The sequence below is a fragment of the Seriola dumerili genome, unplaced genomic scaffold, assembly GCF_002260705.1.
Source record: "Seriola dumerili isolate Sdu_G_001 unplaced genomic scaffold, Sdu_1.0 BDQW01000337.1, whole genome shotgun sequence".
NCBI lineage: Eukaryota > Metazoa > Chordata > Actinopteri > Carangiformes > Carangidae > Seriola > Seriola dumerili.
The window spans coordinates 10,955-17,790 of record NW_019174592.1 but is presented as its reverse complement, the minus strand read 5'-3'; positions in this window follow the sequence as shown (position 1 = coordinate 17,790).

The following is a 6,836-nucleotide window of genomic DNA, read 5'->3' as shown; positions in this document are numbered from 1 at the left end:
CTCCAACCCCAACCCCAACTCCTCCCCCCTCCTTTGCAAGAGACAAAATAGCATCCATTTGGGCATGGCTTGCTGAGTATGCCAAACTATTTAACCCTGTCACTACCAATTATGAGCAAATGCTGGAATGTCTTCAAAGTGACAGGACATAGTATGTATTTTAAAATAACAAAGTTTAAAAAAAAAAGATTTGTCACAAATGATAAGATAGAAATGATATGCTTTTATTGTACTAGTTTTCTATCACTCAAACATGTTGTTGTTCACATTATTCCAAGCATCATTATGATGGACATCTGCCATAATGATCAACTATAGCTACTGGATACTCATGGGGGTTCTGTGGATTCCTGCACGGGAGACACGTGAACTTTGGTTGTCTTAGAAAGATAAAAAATACAACAACAACAACAACAACAACAACAACAACAACAACAACAACAACGGCAGCAGCAGCAGCAGCGATGACGACAAACACAAACAGAATGTTCCTGAAGTGACCCTTCCACGCCGAGTTGTTCGGCGGGAAGTAGCGCAGGTTGAAAAGACAGAAAACACTTTTTTTCTGCGAAGAGATGAAGTTGCATCGGAGATTTTCTATATTTTTGTATGCGTTGTCTTGCTTTGATCTCTTTGCCTATGCGGCGTGCCAGTGTATGTGGTTTTTTGCACGAAGCTAACGTGGCTGTAGATTTCTCCTTTTCTTCGTTATCACTGTGTGATATAGTCTACTGGGAAAAAAAACTAACAAAAACAACAAAACAAATGTGAACAAAAAAGTTTTTATTTTATTTTTTATTTCAAAAGAGGATACTGTGATACGGTTTGTTATTGCCATTTGTCATGATCCTCGTGAAGAGCTCTTGTTTTTCTTTTGTAAAAATTCAAAATGCTCTTCCTCCTTCCCCCTCATACTGACTCCTGAAAAGCTTTGCCTTTTATTCTATACTTTCCCTTCTTTTCTATGAATTTTGCAAAAGGGCATGTTTATGCGACACATGCAGAAACTTCCATCTCCATGGTGATGTGAGGAGCCCCCGTTGAGGTTCTCCCAGAGGGACCGTCATTCATACAACTCAGGAAATCCCATTGGACCAGAGCATCAACGCATCCTGCCGCACGCATAACACCACTCGACTCCTCCGTGTGTGTGTGTGTGAGAGAGAGAGAGAGAGAGAGAGAGAGAAAGTCTGGTGTGCGTAGTTATTTTCTACAAATAATTAAAGCACAGATCCAGTCCCCGCATCCCTCTTTTATGTTGTTTAGAAAAGCCTCAATGTGCGACTCTGGAAGTTTTTGTGCAAGTGTGAGTGAGTTTGTGATTGTGTGTGTGTGTGTGTGCGTGTGTGTGTGTGTGTGTGTGTGTGTGTGTGTGTGTGTGACTGTATTGTAAGATGTCAGCGAGCTCCTCAGGCTTGCACCGTATATCCATTCCAAAACCCCTCCAACGCAGCGATTCCCTTTAAAACAGTGTCTGGTGTAGCTGAGCTCTCGTTGGAGGCTGAACTTTTACCGGTAGTGGAGATTTTTAAAAGATAAATAAATGATAGTGGACAGTAAATACAGTGAAGAAGAAGAAAGAGAAGGACATTGGGGAGTCTCAGTCAGGAGAACTGAAAAGACAGTGACAACTCAGGGGGAACCATTGAAGCTGTGCCTTTCATTCATCACCTTTGACCTCCCATCATCATCATCATCATCATCTATCACTGTCACCGCCAACATACTCCTTTGCATTGTTGCAGTCTCCACATTTATCATTAGTCGTAGCTTGCTTTCATTACCTCTTCGACTCACCTTTTTCAACTATGAGCAATCTAAGTAGATAAGGTATAACCCTTAATGGGTGGGGGGGGGGGGACTGTTTTAAATACGACTGTTAGCAATCGTCCTTATGTTGGTGTGTCTCTGTATGCTTCACTGACCGGCTGTAGCTGTAGGTTACAGCGGGCCGATTTGCGTCACTGTCCTTTTGGTTGACATTAAAAGCCGGGCGATGCTGGCGAAGCGAGGTTGTGCTTTTGTCCGGGCGCAGTGACGCGAGCGCAGCATTGTCTGCCCCCCCCCCCTTTATTTATCAGCCGCTGTGCATTTCTGTCTTTGTGAGTGTCCCCCATCCTCTCCCCCGTAAAGTGTGTGTGTGTGTGTGTGTGTGTGAGACAGTGTGTGAGAGAGAGAGAAGACGGGCACCTTGGCGTGATGCATTTTTCATTCACCCAGTTGTCGTGTTCTAACTTTTGCTTTAACCCCATCCTGAATCTAAAACTTATCCCTTTGTTTCTCGGCTTCCTCATCTCTCTATCCTTGTGAGAGCATTTTGTCCTCATAAGAATAGAAACAAGATTGCCCGCTGACACACACACACACACACACACACACACACACACACACACACAGACACACAGCCTGATGAATGTCTCCCCTCTCCATCCTTCTGTCTCTGTCCTGTCATTTCCTGCCTCCTCACCCTCCTCCTCCTTTGTCTCCGTCCTTTCCTCTTTACTTCCACTCTCTCCCCCCTTCCTCTCCGTCCCCCCCCCCATCTATCCCCACAGGGGGGGCTCATTACGTAACTAAGAGGAAATCTGAGTGCTACCTTTGCTGACAGGCAATTAGCCCGTGATTATAAAACCTGCCTGACGAACAGGAGATGCGTATCTCTCCCCTGCCTTTTTTTTTTCCGCCCTCCTGTCTTTTTCCCCTTCACTCCATCTGCAGCCCCCCCCCCCCCCCCCCCCCCACACACACACACACACACTCCACTGTCACAATCTTTTTCTATGTGACATCTTTTGAGGTTAGCTGTCCCAGAAAGCTCAGTTTGTGGACGGCGACGGGTGATGAAGGGAAGTGCTTCTTCTTGCTCGCCTCTGTGTTTGGAAGTGATTAATAATATTTCATAGCCCAATAACAGAAGAACACCCCGCTGTCCTTGAGTCAGACAGATGTCTTTAGAGTGAGATATTTTATGTGTGTGTGTGTGTGTGTGTGTGTGTGTGTGTGTCTCTGGGCAGTGTGCTTTAGTTTGTTGCTTCAGGCAAGTGCTGACATTGGATACTTATCAGAGACAAGTGCTCCAGATTCTGTGTGTGTGTGTGTGTGTGTGTGTGTGTGTGTGTGTGTGTGTGTGTGTGTGTGTGTGTGCGCGTGTGTGTGCATGTGTGTGTGTGTGTGTGTGATAGTGACGGAAGAACCCAGCGCTATAAAAAGACATCAAAACATCTGTTGGACAGTGTCAAGGCAGGAGGGCGTGCATGAATATTCAGTTGGTGGTGGTGCCCCCGCCACCCTATAGCCTACTTTCCATTTTAGAACAAAGCTGAAGGGCCAAACACCCCCCCCCCACCACCACCACCACCACCCCTCCTCCCACTGAGAGTGTGAAAACCTGCAAACACAACTGAGAGTGTGAAAACCACTGGAGGAACTGAACACAGACACGGTCTGTGTTTAACCCACATTAGCCTCCACCGTCTTAATTAAAACATCCCACAATCCTCGGGGGGTTCAGGTGCACAAAGTGACACCGGGCACATACACACACACACACACACACACACACACACACACACACACACACAATGGAAAGAAGGCATGTGAGAGTTCAGACAGTAAAGCCATACAGCTCACCCAACAGAGACAAAGACACTATGAACTAACAGGGTATGAGGAAAACAGATGACCCAAAATGAATGTACTGTCCCATCCACTGCACAGTTGGTTGTGTATCGCCATCAGCATCAGTCAGACACACACTCCATCTTCTCGTCCCTCTGAAATCTCAATCCTGTCTTTTATTTTATTTTTTTCCCTCTTTTGTTCCTTTTTAATACTTTTCTTCCTCTTTTGGCTGAATGTAATTATTTGAATATTACCACCTTGGATTTGAAAAATGAATCTTTGTTTGCTGCATCTGATATGATTTTGAGTTAATAAAAATATTGATAAAATTTATAAAATATTGTTATTGTTCTTTACACAAAAAACAAAAACAAAATACAAATGTGATGTGTTATATTTAATGTTATATAAACCAGACGAGAGCGTAGGAATCTACATTAATCTCACATGTAGTGTTTTATGGCTCTAATTAGATAATGAACTATCACGTTCACCTCTTTCGACATCATTTACTACTGGATATTCACACCACCATAAAGCCTGCTGCAATTAGCCCCCTGACATGACGACATCATCATTATTAAGTTATTACCAGGGCAGAGGGCGGCAGTCAGAGAGAAACCGCAGAGGGTCGAGCCGGTCTTAGTGATTCTACAGGAGTGAGTATTTCATTTTTCCATGACATCATGGTTCCCCAGGGAGCGCTCTAATCCAATTGGTGGTCCTCGGAGGGAAAGGGGAGGGAACTATCAGAGCAGGACCTGACGGATTTCAAATCAAGTCCCTTGTGTGTGTGTGTGTGTGCATGATTATCTGGAGGTTTTTTTTTTTGCTTGTTTTCTTAGACATTTGGACCTCCCACACACACACACACACACACACGTCTGGTGTGAATAAGATGCTCCATGATGAGGTTTCTAAAAATATGAAAATGGAGGGAAAAAGGCTCAATCTGAAACCAGTCAAATAATAGTCTGAGTGTATGCAGCCTTGTTTGAGAAAGTGTGTAAAATTAAAAGAAAAACATATTTTATACAATGGTAAATGCATGCGAGGTATCCAGCAGTGTCGGTGTGTTAGTGCACATCCAGGTGAATATAAAAAATTAGATGCTTCCTTGTTGAGTTGGATTGAAAGATTGCAAGATGGAGCCGTGTTAGCTGTTTCCCCCAGCTTCCCGTCTTTATGCTAAGCTAGGCTAATAGTGTCCTGCCTCTGGCTACATACTTAAAACAAAGACATGAGTGTGGTATCGAACCTCTAATCTTAACTCTCGGCATGAAAGTGATAAAGCATATTTTGCAAAATGTTGGACTATTCCTTTAAGGATAGAGCGTTAAGAAATCATAAGTAGTTGAGGGTTTGATGATAAAGTAATGTGTTTTTTCCGTGATGATATTGACAATTTGTCCTTATTCTACCAAGCAGAATGTTTTTGATTCTGCATTTAAGTTACATAAATTTAAGCCTAATGCTTCTCAGGGGTTAAACACCACCATCCAACAGAGACTCCTGTTCACAGGTAGAAGCGGGAGACGAGATCTACAGGAGGGCCTCAATCAGACCAATACACCGGCAGCTCATTACCTTGATGTGGGGGGGTGGATGTTATCAGGATGTGGCTGTGTTGCTGGATTTACCTTTAAGACTGCCTCTCTTTTCCATGTGCCTTGCTAGTAGGTGAAGCTGAGTCATGACCTGCACCTGAATTTGCAGCCAGAGGAGCCCAGCCAGGCCAGTCTGATGGTGGGTCATGTACGAGGGAGGGTACAGACCAGTGAATGAACAGACCACGGTAAAATGTCAGGTAGGTGCATAAGTTTCCCACATATTCCAGATCCTTTGCAAACCAAGAGAATCAAAGTCTCCTTGTTTAAAAGTGCCACATCTCTGCTTTATTTAATCCGGACTTCAGAATCACAAGAACAGGGATCTCTGTCGTTCTCATTTGCAGTTCCCTCTCACTTTCATTCAGTCTATTCTTTTATTTTCTCTCCACCTCCAGGTCGCATTTTCTTCTGATGATCTTTTTGGCACCTAAATTAACCGGTAGATGGAGCACCAGAAAGACTGAGTCAGAAGCTGCATTTATTGATAATATAAGGTGATGTATCCAAGTCTGTGATTTCCTTTAATGATTCAAGCACCTCATACAATGTCACAAAAAAAGGCTTCTTTGTAATTGTTTATGTGAGTTTATGTTACGTAATGTCAGTGACAAATGTGAAAGATCCTTGTATCTATATTATACTGCAGATAAATACAGTCTATATTGGTACCAAGACCGAGTAAAAGAAAGACATACTCAAAAAAGACTTAATTTTTCTTCGAGGGGCAAATCTCATCTTGGCTTGGCTGTGGAAACGGGGTGGAACCACATCTGATTTTTCCCAGTTCAGGCAGCCATGAAAAGATGAGATCTCTGCGACAGAGTGAGAAATCTGATTTTGAGGCTTGGGTCTGAATGGCTGCTGCACACGCTGTGAACTGAACATAACCAGTGGTATTTGGGTCAAGACTTAAATAAATCCTCATATCTTGTTTTATTTTTGAATCTTAAGATGTCTGTGACTGCTTGAATCCAGAATATCAATACATGACACAGAGATATGCATGTTGACAGTTTAATATCAATAAAGTGATCCTAGCAGTTCTGAGGCCATAGACTGTATATAAAGATGGATGCTGTCGCCATCTTGGCAATGCCTGACTCCACTTGCCTCCCGACTGATCCATAAATGGGCAAAGAGGATGTGGCAACCTCCCGTTAGCACAGCTAGGCTTCTGGACATCTTCCTCGAAAGCTAAGCTAAGGCTAATTAATTTGCCGGCAAGTTAGCAAGTTAACATGCTAAGCTAACAAGCCAGGTATGGTGAGTGCAGACAATGCATACCTGCCAATTAGTGCTAAATAATACTAGAAATTCCTCACATTCACATTCAGTTATTTGAATTAGTCCCACCTGTCACTCAAACTGTCCACACCCTCAATTTTGGAATTTTAACATGGCATCCTTTGGGGATTGACTCACTTTTGGAGCCAGCCTCAAGTGGTCATTCAAGGTACTGCAGTTTTTGGCACTTCTGTGTTAGCTTAATTTTTCAGCCCCAGATGTTGTCACTTGAGCCACTGGTGCTTTCAGCTAAAAGCTAATTTCAGCGTGCTAATCAGCTCAAAACAATGCTAACATGTTTGGCAGGTGATATCCTTTTAG